The sequence below is a fragment of the Chiroxiphia lanceolata genome, chromosome Z (genome assembly GCF_009829145.1).
Source record: "Chiroxiphia lanceolata isolate bChiLan1 chromosome Z, bChiLan1.pri, whole genome shotgun sequence".
Lineage (NCBI taxonomy): Eukaryota > Metazoa > Chordata > Aves > Passeriformes > Pipridae > Chiroxiphia > Chiroxiphia lanceolata.
Genome location: NC_045671.1, coordinates 55,705,379 through 55,719,663, shown reverse-complemented (window position 1 = coordinate 55,719,663; position 14,285 = coordinate 55,705,379). Strand labels below are relative to the sequence as shown.

Sequence of the window (14,285 nt, the reverse complement as noted above, 5' to 3'; positions counted from 1 at the left end):
AGAGTTGGAAAGAGGTGATCTTTAAAGTCTCTTCCAATCTATGCCACTCTATAATGTTGCAATGTATCATTCAGTTACCTCGCACTTCTGTTGTAAGACTATATAGTTGAACTAAGACCTAGAAATATTAAGTGTGCCTTTATGGGGAAAGCTCACTCTTGAAAGAAATAACATTAGATATTTTGTAGGAATCTTTGACTCTGAAGTCACAACCATTACATCCAATAAAAGCATCTTTCATAATCAAAAAGTCCCGAACTTGTGCAGGTCTTTTCCACAGAGTTGAAAATGATACAAAAAAAGAGGAAAATTCTTTCCATAGACTCACAGTAAAATAAAGGTGGGGTTTTGGAAACCAGTTAGTTCTAAACAAAACAAGACCAAATTTTGACTTGTCTTTGGAATTCCTTTTTTTACACCTGCAGAACAGCTAGTAACAGGATCCCAAGTAGATGGGTGAGTAAGGGAGTCACTGTAACATTAAATGTTTACCTTAATTATAAGGCATTTATTTCAAAAGGTTGTTGCTCTCTAGCTGTAAGGGATATTCACACTGACATTTGAAAAAACTCAAGCAATTGCAAATAAACTGCATTTTCACAGTTATCATTAGCCTGGACTTGCTATCTCTGTTGTGAGCCAGAGATACTATATGACAAAGAGATTTCAAAGCTCAGGCTTTGCAATAGACTGCAGGCTCACTGGGATTAACTGTGTGAAGACATTTGTACAGTTCAGTGAGGAGCAATCAGGACCAAGACTCACCAGTGGTTTAAAATGTACAGGCACAGCAGTTGTTACCTTCAGCTGACCACACACTTTTCAAAGGCTGGAGCCTCAAAGAAGGTTGAAGGTGCTTCTGAGCCACCACAGTCTGCAGCTTCGCACAGCAAGGCACACTGAAATTAGTGCCAGATGTGTAACACGAAGATTAATAAATCATCAGAGTTCATGAGGAGGTACACATACTTTTAGCTGTTCTTGCTGCAAGGTAGAAAGTGTGCCAATAAGGTAACGCTCCATAAACAGTGAAGCACCAACCATTTCAACTTTCAATCTCCTCCGTCTGATTTAGGATGGGAAGAAAGAAAACATTTTGAAGTTGTACTAGGTATACTCACCAACATGACAACTTGGAACTAATAGTGGTTGTTTTAACCCTCTACACAGATGCTATGACTTTGTTGTTAAACAAATACAGGCTTGAAAGCAGCTTCATGACACTAATGAAAAGCAGCAGCACATTAATTTAGCAAACAGGTATTCCCGTGTACTATGCCATACTTTGGGTTCATGGAAATTATTCTCTGTATTTAAACAAGAGAATTTAAATAGCCCTGCATGAGGGACCTGCAATCGCATATGTCTATCTCGTATTGGCCTCATAAGCCACCAGTGTGCCTGTAACAAACGTGGATAGAGCCTTCCTAAATCTTCATTCACGAAGCCCAGCCATGATGATGAGGGACCATGCGGCAAAGAAGGAAAGATGATGACCTTGGATCAAGCAGTCTTACTGGCAGTAGTCATGAGGTTCTAAGACCAGAGTAGCTTACACAAACCAGATCTCAAATGAATATTTTATAGAAATCTTCAATCAACTCACAGCCTTTGGTTCCTAAGAGAACATAAGATCTCCACATGCAAGATTCCCTTGAGGACTCTGGTGAAAGCATACCCAGAAAGATGTGGAATTATTGATTGGTTAAAGGGCAATGATTTAGCAGTTTGAAGCAGTGCTGACTTCTCAGTATTATTACTACTCAAGTTATTGTGATGCAAATAGCTTATACCAAACATTAAGAGTGCTGAGAAGAGATTTATTTTAGTTTAATAAGTACATGAAGTTCCTATTAGGGGCCAAAGTACAGGGCCTTGCCTGCTAGGGTGGAGATGTCATAGGTTATAGGAGCCAGTATTGCCATCTTATTTGAATGAATCATGGGTATATGTGGACTAGTTCTTTTTTGCTGATTGATAGAGACCTATTGCAGCACACTTATTGGAGCACTGTCCTGGGGTACACGCTGGGGTCTTAAATCCTTTTGGGATGCTGCAGCTCTGTTGGCATTTGTCCTAAGCAGAGAATCTTTACTAGCTACCTGTGTGTTGACACAGGACCTCACAAGCCAGCTGACTTCTCAGGTAACTCCTCATGTTACCACTATCTCTTCCAGATATGTCAGTAGTTTCCATGGACTCATCCTTTGGTATCACATTTCCAGATGAAGCACAGGGAAGGTAATTAACTTACAGACAATCATGATGGGGAGTCTTTTTGATAGGGTAGGTCTTATAACCCCTTTTTATAGTTCATCAATTAGTAAGAATAATGCCCCAGAGACCCATACAAAAGAAAATATTCTTTTCTGCAAGAATCATTAGACCAGCTAGTACAATTAAGAAAGACAGACAAGTTTCAAGCAGATACTACCTCTTTCTTGTATGGAGATAATAAGCACATAGTATTTGATCTCAGGAGAAATTTATGTCTAGGATGGCAATCCATTGGTTTACAGGAAAATTCTTGATGGGGGTGGAATTCTTTTATAGAAAGGTAATATCACCCTGAAGGAAAAAAAAATAAAAGCAATAAAATGGGATTGATAGAAAATTTGCAAAGTAAGAAAATGTCAATTTTCAGAAAAGCTTTTCAGATCAGTTCTTTTATAATAAATCTTGAGTTTTACTATTGATCCCCACAGAAGTAGAATGGGATTCAGCGGTGTTGATGTCTGTCTATCCCAGTGATGTAATGGTGAGTTTTTGAGGTTGTGCATTTGGAAAGAGCAGCACCAATGCAGTAATGTTCTTTATATCTCTTAGATTCCCTTCAGCACAGGCAGCTGTGATTTATAAATTCCTGTAAATTCTCATGAGTCTAACAGGAGACAAACTGTTCTTCCAAGAGGTGCCTAGCACCAGAAGTGTGTGGGCTATCTGGGATCCAAGACTCAGTGACTGTTTTTGTGATGTTCTGGCTCCAAACACCTTGTTTTCTTTATTTTCCAGTTACTTTTCATTGCAGGGCACAATGTTAGTTCATCTCACAGGAATTTGTTTACTGTTTTCCACTATTTCAAGCCTCTTTCCTGGTTAGTTTTCAACTTGGAAATGACCATTTTCCACACAGACACATTTTTTTCCCCCTAAAGTTCTGATTAGACACTATTTTTTCCCACTTTTTGCCTTATTCCAGTAAGTAACATTAATACTCACCAAAGAACACCAGTTGGTCTGCAGCTGTATTTTTCACTATGATTCAAGGTCTTCTGAAGTTGAGGGTGTCTTCTTTGCTGGATGCTGGCCAGTAATAACACACTAGAGTAAAAGCAGGGAAAATAACCCAGGCATTTTAAAGCACACTCTTAATCTGATTTTATTTCCTCCTTTCTGCCCCTTTTTCCATTTTGTTTTTACTCCTTTTTCTTCCTTTCTATGTTATGTTCTCTCTCGCTCATCCCCACCCCCTCCTGCCCTAATGATATTTTGTATGCATTGTGGGCTACAGTCAGGAGAGGGAATTTGATTTTGTGGTGAAGCTCCAACAAAGCAAGAGTGGGACATTTAAGTGGGTAGGCAAAACAACACAATCAGTATGGAAGAGATATAGATGTATAGATTTTTCTTCCACTTCTACCTTACTATTTTCAAATATCTTCAAACTATATCTTTTTTTTAGGGCTTAAATGTACTAAATAAATGTACCAAAATGATAAGATTAATTGTTTTGCCTGTCTCTCCTAGCCCATGGTGCTTGCATCAAGGCTAATAGGCATTTGCACATTAGAGGATTCTGTTTCCTTAGTGATCTCGTACAAGCATTAAATCCAATTCCTTCCTTTAAGTCAAATAGTTAGGATGCTGAGGTTACAATTAGGGCATTGAAGGAGGAGGATATTGAGACAACAAAGAAGTTGGCATTTCATAATGAAAAGTCACCATAATATGCAAGATGTTTTCTTGGGAGTCCTTTTAATTCTTACAACCAAAATCTCAAAAGTCTCATATTGCTAAGGGAAGAAAGAAGAAGGAATTCAAGAGCCAGATCTGCTGTCTGTGCAAACAAAATGCCCAGCACCTTCTGGAGGAGCCCTGGAAGAAATACTGTGCTGTATTGATGATGTATCATCACACTACTATGAGCATTATGGAGTAGAGAAGTGGAACCATGCCCTGCATTGCCAGAACAGCTCAAGGTTAAATGTAACATAAATCCTAGCAGGCAACAGGAAAGGCTCTGCTGATACCTTGCACAGCAGCAGCTGGAAGACACTACAGTTACAATTGGCTCCTACTCTAAGACTGGTTTTCTTAAGATCTGAGTGCTTCTCTACTTCAGTAGTAAAATATTTGTAATACCATTTAAAACAGAGAACATATTATGTCACACTGTAATACGCAATATCCACTCCACAGAAATTTAAAAACTGTTTCATAATATGCATACACTTCAGATTAATTTAACATTTTGCCTTGGTTCTACTAACTTTCTACTTTCTAAGTGTCATTTACTTTCTAAATATATAAACTGCGTTAAACTGATTAGTCATAGAAAGGCAAATTGGGAGCATTCTGAGAGGTAATTTTTCCTGTTCTAAGAATATAATCAAATAGAGCATCCCAAATGGGTGAGAAAGATTCTTTGAATTTTTTTTATTTTATTTTATTTTTAAATAAAGATAATTACAGTGAGAGATGTGCCAGTTTAGGACAGGTTGCCATATGCAGCTAACTGTATCTGTGTGTATATAAACCAAACAACTCCCAACAATTGTATCTGAATCTCTGTGTACAGTCTGTGGGAGATGAGAATTACTTGTTCAAGAACTAGATTTAAAATAGCATTTCATGTCTGTCTGCCTTCACAGGATGCACAGAGGGGTGACCAGCACTTGAGCATGTGTCCTGTGTGCTTCTGCTAGACGGGTTAGAGTTGTCCTGTACTTCATACCCTGCATTGCTAAGAGCAGAGAGCCTGGGGCTTTAACTCATGCTGTGTGTCAGAGCCTTCACTTCATTCAGTCACATTGCTAAGGGACAGCTAAGACAGAGAGTGGAATGAAAACCATGATGTTCTGGAAGGAGAAAACTCATTGATGTCATGGCAGGCACAGAGGAAGTAGACAGTGCAAAGCAAATTCAAGGCAGTAGGCATCTCAAAAGGGAAAATATTTCTCCCTTTGGTGGAAAAAGGGCTGGAGAACTGTTCTTGTACTTTTTTCTTGGATCCAACTGGAAGTGTTCAGTTCCCAGATTGCTTGCTGTTCTTTAAACTTGTGCACTGTAGTTGAGGTGACATGCTTGACTTAAATCCATCCATCAGTTTCTTCTCCTGCAGCTTTAATGTCTGGTTTCTTAGCATATCTCTTATTCCTTCAGAAGTACTTTCTTGTGCTCAGAATATTTAAGCTACACTTTGATAAATACCTGGGGGTTTTATATTTTGTACAGCAAATCACTGATTTGGTTTCCACTGCCCCTCATTTCCTTGGAACAACATTAATTTCAAGTTCTGTATCTTTGCTTAAACATGAAATGCATTAGTCAGTGATATGATAGTTTGAGTTCTACTTTATTACACTTTGGTGGAGATGGTGAAATCAAATGGTTATATTGACCTAAGCTCAAGTTTGGATTCAGTTCTGACCTTTGACACACAGAGTTCCTGCTGATTACAGTGAAAGTTAGACATACCCAGCCGAGGCTCAGCATCTGGCCCTCACTCAGAATGTGTATTAGGTTTTGCTTTTCTCTAGAGGTAATGTCAAAAACATTGTCTATTTGAAACTTGTTTTCTTCTGGTTGTCTAAAGTGAAGTGTCTGTTCCCATCATCTGATCTCAACCTAAAGACACAAAGCCAACCGCTAGTTTTGCCAGCTGTAGTTCTCCCAGCTTGCCAGTACTTTTGCATCAATGATGAGGACATCACCTCATCAGGTCACATCACCTTGTTGACACAAAGATATGCCTTTGCAATGCAGCCCAGGGATGACACAGGTGACACACTGTTTCACAAGTAGAAGATTACGTCAGTTCTTATAGGAAATTCCCCCTAGCCAGGCTCACGAAAAACAGTGGTTTAGCTGTTTAGATGGTACTTAGGTGTGTTTATACAGGAACTGTTAAACTAATTTAGCAATAACACATTTCAAACTACCACCTTGCACAATGGAAAAAAAAAATGCTGAAAACAGCTAAAAGGAATGTTAGTTTGAATGGTCTCAACAGAACTGGCCAAAATTTTTTAGCACTTACTTTAGTGTCATTCCAATAGAGTGCATAGAAAGTTGAAGGTGAACAGAGTTTTCTCATCCTGGTTCCCGTCAAAGACACATCAAGAAGTTTCCTATACTGGTAGCTTACAGTTTCTGAAGACAAAAAGAGAGAAAATTCTGAGAAAAAGGAAGAATTACTATACAGTTGCTGAGACAAAAGCCTTAGGCAAAGAAAGAAGAATGACTTGCTCAAAGCTACCAGAGGTTGTGGTGTTCTGAAGACCTTCACTCACTGCTTCTGGACAAAATAGTATTTTAGCACTCAAGTTTTGCTCCTTGGGGTAGCATTTAGCACTGTGCATGGCAGAGTAAAAATACAAATAATAACAAATAAAAGTAGTTCAGATCAGCTTGTGGTTTATGTCTACCCACTGTGTGTCTATGTCTCCCACGATGCAGGTGAAAATAGCTGTCCAGAAGGATAATTTAGATCGACTTTTAAGTAGTTCTAGAAACAGAACTGGAACAGACATGGGAAAGAAGAGAATCACATTTACTGACAAAAAGAGACTAGGAGAGTTTGGATGAAGTGCTAAGACAGCCTTGCTCACCTGACCACAGCTACTGCTGTGCTGAAAGCACCACAGAAAGGTCCATGTAACATACTGTAACGCTTGTGACACAACCCACAGTGTGCTGACAAAACAGGTATGCATTTCTGAAGCCATTTTATGCAGTTTACTATGAATTTTTAAGACTGTTGTACCTAGTTAGGTGGTGTGCTTCTAATGTTAGAATAGTCCTTTCTTGTAGCAACCTAGAAACCAAGTTTTGGAATAGCCTGAATTCCAAAAAATCTTGGGGAAAACTGAAATTGAAAGAATGTTGGTGCTTATACGTAAGTATTTAGATATGCATATATAAGACTTAGATGCATATAAAGTAGAAAGTGAGGATTGTAAGGCACTATCATTTAAGGAGGTAAGGCTGGAAGAAGCTTCCTTGTATATAGAGGGGAAAATTTCCTTTCTGAATTCTTAAGAAGTTTTATGGGGTTGATTTTTTTATTTTGTCTTGGCATACTTCATGTGCACAGGTGCTACCAGAGTGATGGTTGCATAGCTTCAGGTAAAGTTCTCATTTTATTCTGGCAGGATCATTTTCCTGGTTTTCCTCTGAAAGCATTTAAAACTGTTCTCCTTTATAAGATTTGCTGGTTTATTTTGGGAACCCAGAGAACAAAATATCATACAAGTTTTTGTCAAAATGCTGGATTGGAAATCCATATTTATGAGCAGCTTGCTATTCTCTTTTTGCTGCTTCTCTCACCTTTTTACTGTCTTTTTGTCTTTTTAAAAATAATCATGTTTATATTTCTGTCGGTTCAATTATTCAACATTTATTTGACGTGTCAGAATATTTGGAAACATTAAATTAGATAAATAGTCTCATACCAAAGAAACAATTGAAATGCTAATGTAGATGTAGATCCTTCAATCCTGATATATTCTTATATGGTAGAATATTAGGGCTGACTCTGTCTCACTGTATGAGCAATAAAAAAGCCCATCTCTGAAATGGAAACACTTCTAAGTATCTTGGCCCACATAAATGCCAAGTTGTTTCCATCTCTTTGAAACAGAAAGTCCAGCATGTTTGTCTTGCAATACTCAGGTGAGTGTTTTCATAGAATAACAGAATCATAAAGGCTGGCACTATCACTGTAACCCCTAAACCACATCATCCAGTGCCAGATCCAGACACATCTTAAACACCTCCAGGGATGGTGACTCCACCACCTCCCTGAACAACCTATTCCAATGTCTGATCACTGCAACAGTGAAATTTTTTTCTAATCTGGATCTCCCTTGTCCCAGCTTAAGGCCATTTCCTCTTGTCCTCTACTGCAGGCACGGTAGAAGAGACCAGCTCCCACCTCACCACAACCTCCTTTCAGGTACTTGTAGAGTGATGAAGTCCCCCCCGAGCCTTCTCAAGATTCGCATTTTAAAATGGTAAATTTAAAAATGAAAGCTCGAAATATTAGAAAAAGATAAAAGTTTCACAGAAACCTTGTGCAATTACTTGTAGTAGACAATTCTGTGTAAATACTGTTTAAAAATGTATCCCTTTTTGTTAGAAGATATAAAACCTAAAATAGGTGCCTACTTTGTCTGGGGTTTTGTCTGTTTTGTTTTCTTTTTCTTATATAGAAAACAAGGTGTTACTACCTAACAAGGGATATTTCTTCAACTTTTCTTTTTTTCTACCATAGAATTTTTAAGCGTAAGAACAGCCAGCATTTTTAACTTTGTCCTTCTTTCACTGTTCTTTCATCGAACTGATGTAGGAGGAAACAAAACACCTATCAGAAACTAACAACCTCTCTGTTAGATGGCATGAGCACAAGAATGGTGGAAATACCTACTCTGAGTGCAAGGGTCAGAGTTGGACTCTGTAGCAATAAGCACAAGGAGAGAACTGGAAACAATAATTATTTTTCTTACTTGCCTGGCTTTCTGAGACCCAGTAATCTTTCAACAAAAGACCTTTTAGATATGTAGATATTTGGGATTGAGGGAGAGGTGTTTAATTTCACCATCAGCTCCTTCCAGCCAAAGTTATAATTCAGTGGCTTTGACCATCATGCAGAAGAAGAGTTGTCAACCACCAGTTAAATACTGACATGAATAATGCCTTTGTAAATATTTCTGTTCTGCCTTTGAAAGCACACAAGCCAAAAAAAAAATAAAATCTTTTGACAACGTGCGAAAAACAAAACTGAAATGCTTCAGCCTTTGGAGCTAGAAAGCTGGCCAAATAAACTCTTAAAAATTGAATGCCCTTTGTCAGGCAGAGGAAAGTTTGCAGTCTGAGAGTTGACCATCAGGCAGTCCAGCAATGCAGCAGTGTGTCTCAGAAAAGCATTTCTTAGCTGTGTCAGTTCATTGGTTGCATTTTTATTTCCAATAATAAATTTACATTTATTCACAATCATGAAGCATTTGCAGTCATCATCATATTCATCTTGAGTAGTTTTCCCTATTAAAAGTGCTAGCAAGATGCTGAGTTTCCAGATCTTCAGTCATATTTGATACATTCTAAGTTCTGCCAAATAATCCCCAAGTTGAGTGATTTTCTTACCTGGAAGAATAAGGATTTGGGTCTGTGTTGTTCCTTTTTAAAATTCTGAATGCACTTTGTGTCACAGACTCAGCCTGACTCCTTGGTAGCACCAGAAGAAAGCATTAGGTAAGTCATGCTTAGATAAAGTATTTTTTTGTGTGATTAAGTTACATAAGCTTATCTCTGACTTTAAATACAGGAAGGTTTTGAACTATTCAAAGTTGGTGAAATGCTGGACAGCTTCTGAGATGTTTTGCTTGTTCTCCATGGCTGGTTGCACTGAAGTTGTTAGTCCTGCAGCAAAGTCTTTCCAAGTGTGAAGTGCAGAGAGTAGAGATGGAGTCAAAGAAAGAGAAGCAGTTTTTCTAAGAGGCAGCAGGAAATCAAGAGCCTCCCTCACATACACAAAGAAAATATTTTTCATATATATAAGTTTATAATCATGTGTATTGTATAGTGTCATGGACGTGTATTGCAGAAAACATTGCAGGCAGTGATTAACTATAGAGCATCGTGACTGAAGTGGAGCAGTTATCTGGAGATGTACAAACACAGGTGAAAAATTGAATTTCTTTAGATTACAGGGCACATAGGCCAAAGCTGCCAATTTGTCTACTGTTTTTATTCTAAATTGTACTGGATTTTAACTTTCAGCAGGGATGGCAGGAAAATTACCTCATCCAGTATCTGGCAGACTCAAGAGCAGCACCACTGCTCAATCTGCTCAGAGGCTGCTGGGAGTCCAAATTCTCTTATGAAAATAAAATCCTACCTCTTTGTGTCCTACCTCTTTGTGGGAAAGTTGGGGGTTTTTTACAGGATAAACTGTGTCATGCTCACATACAATAATCTGGGGATGTTTTTTTTCAGTCATCTGGCATCTTATGCATAACAGTTAATGCCCTTTGGAAGGGCATGTCTATATTAGAATTGCTATGTTTTCAGCAGTTACTTAAAGTTAGATCAACAGTTCCCTCCAGACAGTCATTGCTATTGCATTCTGCACAGATTTACAGCTTAATTAACCTGTGCTTTTATCTGTAGGTCATCCAAGACCAGTTCAGCTGACTGTAATCTTCCACTTACATTTTAAAATTCAACTAGTCCTGGTAAAATTCCACTTTATGTATACTCAACAATATTTATATTACAGCAGTCTAGTTGCCTGCTTCCAGGTGCACTTGGTAGGAAGGTCTTCAATTCTTTGGTCACTGGGAAAAGAAAGAAATTCCCTAACATGCCAAGACCTAGCAGCATTGTTAATGCAAGAGAAGGATAGAAGCCAAAGATCTTTGTAAAATGGGGAACGGGAAAGGCACCTAAGTAACTGCAGGTGCAAAGGAGGGATCTCTTTCCCAAACAGAAAGAGATTCTTCCAGGTAGATTCTTTTACAACATAACAATCTTCACTTAGAAATAGGATCTGGAAACCTAAGATACAAATGTGAATCTTTAGACGGAGAACTAGTATGCAGCTTCCGCTGAGGGCAGTACTGCTAGTCAGAATGCAGGCTGGGATAAACTTCCTTAAAATTATAAGGTATGACCCATGTTCTCAATTTAAAGCAGATCAATGCCAGATTCCTTAAACAGGAAGAAGCAAATATAAACTTTGAGGTAGAAATAATTTCCAAATGCTGCCTGAGTTGAGAAGATATGCATGTAGATAGATGGAGGGATAAACACAGAAACATCTAACATCCAAAGGGAAGCCTAAAGTGTAGGGTTCTGGCTCATGTTCTGTGGAACTCTGTGGGATGAAGCTATTGTTTCCCATGGCACCAACAATACTTCCAGCCTGCTCTTGTTAATGTAGTAAAATTGGAGGCTTAGAATGAAGAGCAGAAAATAACTAGGTGAATCTTGTTATTTATCCGGGTGTAGTATTCTTATTGTGGTCAATAAAAACCTACCTTTAAATTTTGAATTTGCAGTCAGTGCCTATAGCAAAATACATTTTTTTCTAGACTTTCCTCTAGAATGTGTAGTTATTTTGTCCACTAAAGTCAATGAAGTAACAGTGACCTAAGTCACCTGAGCTTTAATCCTGCCTGTGGCTGGAAGCCCAGTGTTTCCCTCCCATGCTTTGCAGTAGCAGAAGAAAAAACATTAGACAGAAGTTACACTTCTGTTTTGAATCAGAGACCATTTCTTTCTTTTGCTTTGGTTTTTTCCAGTTATTAGTGTATTTATGAATTAGTCAACACCTATCAAAGGTGATATTCCAGCTAAAATGATTACTGAATATCAGAAGATCATTTGGGCTTTGCCTACATTGACAAGTAGGGTAACATAGTAGGAGTGGATCTATAAAATAGAACAATTGATGTTGAGGACTGGGTATTCCACAATATATTAATGTCAGATTGATTCTGGTCTGACCTGTAAACAGAAGACTCATTGGCTGGAGCACTCCAGGGGTATATCTTCTGGGTTAGAGTTACCCCCAGGTAATCCAGGTAATATGCTTCAAGGCCTCTCTGCAGCATGGTAAGTGGGAAAAGTCAGGAGGTTTGCTTCAAAGTTTTGCTTCTCAACTCACCTAAAATTCAATGTAGAAGGATGGTTTACCTCTCTCTCCAAAAGACAGGCCATCAGTTTTTCATACTGCAGTAATTGCAGTCTGGGAACGGTCTTGCAAGTTCTTCCCTTGTTAAAAGTCTTCCCACTGGATTATAGGTAAGCTTGCTTGCAAAAGAATTGTTTCTGAGCTGAATTAAAGATACCTGCTGTATAGCATTGTCTATGGTATTGTTATGACACTCTACTGAGGCTTGCCAGAGAACAGCTGTTTCCTATTTTTTGATGTGTAGTGAAAAGGAGACAGATAAGGCAGAAAAATTCAGAGGGGGTGGTAACAGCTTAGAATTTGTGCTCTTTTCTTCAGGCAAGGTGCCTGATTCACAGAACTTGAAACTGGACCTAGGCAAGCTCCCTGAGGCAATACAGACACAAATGCAAAAGTGATTTGAATTCTCAAAGAACTGACTAATACTTTTTTACCTGGAGAGGAAATTACTGAGATATAAGACTCACTACTGAAGTTTTAAACCTATTGAGTTATATATACATAATCTCATTTTTGATGTGCCCAAATGACCAATGTCACTTTATTTTTCACAAAGCAATAACTCCACAAATCAGAGGAGAAAAAAAAGAGATTGATTTGAAGTCATTAAAGCAATTAATCAGTATGCTTATTTGATATTAATGCTAAGTCTGAAACCACTGTTAGCATCAGTGTCACAGCTGAGAGCATTTTCCGGAGGGTAGCCGGAGGTGGCCCTGACAGCTGCTCTGAATTGTCATGTTGCACATTCCATGGTTTAAACAGTAATTTATTTTGCAATCCCTACATCATCAATTCTGGGATGTTTGTCCATAATGTTTAATGTTTAGAGAGGTCAATATTTAAAGAGATCTGTTTTCAGCAAATAAAACCTCTAGGTTCCCTGAAAGTTAATATGTCACACACTCTGATGGTGATACAGAGCAAGAATTGTCACCGACAAAGTGTCAGTGCCTCTGTGAAGACAAGAAATTATGATGCCAAGTGAACCACCAGTGAGAAAGACTATTTAAGACTTCTGACGCAGTTTCTGAGTGTCTTAGTAAAGTTCACCAGAGCATAAAAGAAAGACTCCATTTATTAATCCTATTCAAGACATGCAGGGGAACAAAAAATTGTGAATAGTACAAAACAGCTACATAGGATTTGCCAACGTGGGGAAATGAACGTCCCTGCTGCTCTGCCTTCTTCTGCAAGCCAGCGTGGGAAAAAACAGGCATGTGTTTTGGCAGACTGTGCAATGCACTGTTCCTCTCAGTAATGCCTGTAAGAGTTTCCACAATATCTTCCTGTAGGATCTCTGCCTTGAAGTAGCATCGTCATGCTTGGCATCGAGGTTCCCAAACTGGTGCTGGCACAACCCAAGTAGCAAATTTAAGGGTTGTGCTGCCTACAGGGGAAGATGTTGACATTAAAAGCTGTTACTGTAGGCACTAAAATCACAGTGTACATGGCTGTATGGTATTACAAGCAAAGAAGTAAAGGGCTGGTGGAATCCTTTCACATGCTGATGACCTGAGGTTAGCAGGCTTTGCCTCTGCTAACTCTGCTGCCTCTAGATCACCTCCTTTGCCTGACTTTCTGCTTTCTGCTGCAAAGGTCTGTGGCAGCAATGCTGGGAAGCACAAACTGCCCTCCCTCTCCTTCCATGTAGAGTTCTGAGCAAGAGGAGGACTGCTGCCTTAAACAGCAGATAAGTAAGACCTCTGAGCAAAATCCATAGTGATCAGAATCACAAAGATACTTTTGTACCTGTTCATTGAAACTGTTACAAACACTAGTGAGAGCTGATGAATTTATACCATTCATCATATATATATATATATATATATATATATATATATATATATATATACATACACATAAATATATACCCATATATAATATTTTAATCTGACTTAGGGAAACTCACACCTACATGCAAAAATAAATTCCTTCCACCAATTTGGAAATGCAGCCCTTAAATCTAAAATTACTTTGGCTGAAGCATCATGTTAAACACCTTGATGTGGTGTATTTGATTTGCATACACAAATTAAACAATAAACAGTCTTATAATTTTAATTTTTCTCACTTTTTAGAAGATGTGACCATTTGTGTCCAGATACTCAAAGCAGTTCTGATATTTCTGGGAAAAGGGGAGATATTAAAAAAATACTGCCTCTTAATAAGGAAGTTTTGTGTTTCAAGCTCAAAAGATAACTCAATTCCTGAAAATCACATCTGATAACTGCTTTCCTAGGTAATAAGTATATACAATTTTTTGTGTGTAAAGAGAGGACAAAATACAGTTTAACACTTCTAAGTACCACTTTTAATGAAATGGAGGTTATGGTTTGTTTCCTCAACCTCACCTTTGGAAGTTAGATCC

At 38.3% G+C, this 14,285-nt stretch overlaps 1 long non-coding RNA gene across 1 annotated transcript; it reads right to left on the bottom strand.

The window, feature by feature from the left end:
• Positions 1-1,815: 1,815 nt before the first annotated feature.
• Positions 1,816-9,462, bottom strand: LOC116780113. Its single transcript, XR_004354334.1, has 4 exons — positions 9,364-9,462; positions 6,260-6,372; positions 3,220-3,321; positions 1,816-2,568 (listed from the first exon to the last, which is right to left on the bottom strand). It is a non-coding gene; the product is annotated as an uncharacterized LOC116780113 (long non-coding RNA).
• Between the last annotated feature and the right edge of the window lie 4,823 nt (positions 9,463-14,285).